This window comes from Athene cunicularia, unplaced genomic scaffold (genome assembly GCF_003259725.1).
Source record: "Athene cunicularia isolate RWA unplaced genomic scaffold, athCun1 SCF_137, whole genome shotgun sequence".
NCBI classification, from domain to species: domain Eukaryota; kingdom Metazoa; phylum Chordata; class Aves; order Strigiformes; family Strigidae; genus Athene; species Athene cunicularia.
The window spans coordinates 7,054-7,739 of NW_020799197.1; the positions used below are offsets into that span (position 1 = coordinate 7,054).

Sequence of the window (686 nt, forward strand, 5' to 3'; positions counted from 1 at the left end):
TTTCCCTGAGGGATGGAGAATCCACGTCCAGGCGCCCCCAGGGGACCTGCTGCCGCCTCTCGGGGTGCTCAGCACCCCCTGCCCGGGGCTCAGCACCCACCCGGCTGCACCCTGTTGTGCTGGTTTGTGTGTGGAGGGGCTGGGAGCGGGGGAGGGGGTACAGGGGGGGCTCCGGGGAGAAGATGCTCAAAGCTCCCACGGCTCCAAGTCGGACCCACTGCAGGCCAAGGTCGAGCCAGTTCTGACAGCGTCGTACTCTAAGATAAGGGATTGAAACCGGGGAAGTTGGGAGGAGGAGGAGGACGTGGGAGGGAAATAGCTCTGCAAACGGCATCAGTGAGGAAATAGTCAGGAGGGGCATCTGCTTTGGAGCAGAGACTGCCCTGCACCTGTGCAGAACCACTGGGAAGCAGATTCCCTACAACAGCCTCTGGGAGGGACCCAGGTGGGAGAAGATCGTGGAGGACTGTCTCCCGTGGGAGGGAGCCCCCGGCGGAGCAGGTGAGGAGTGTGAGGAGTCCTCCCCCTGAGGAGGAAGGGGCGAGGGAGGGTCTGGGTGGGAATCAGTTGCCCTCGGGGCTCAAAGCCCAACGTGGGGCTAACGGGCAAGTGCCTGGGGGTGTGAGGAGAAGGGAAGGGAGGGAGCCGAGCAGGCAGAGACATGCAGGAGGTGGGTGCTCTTCATG

At 63.7% G+C, this 686-nt stretch overlaps 1 protein-coding gene across 1 annotated transcript in view; it reads left to right on the forward strand.

Moving 5' to 3' along the window:
* LOC113490560 (zinc finger protein 135-like) overlaps positions 1-686 on the forward strand; it is an 8,456-nt gene that overhangs the window by 2,715 nt on the left and 5,055 nt on the right. The window lies entirely within an intron of this gene.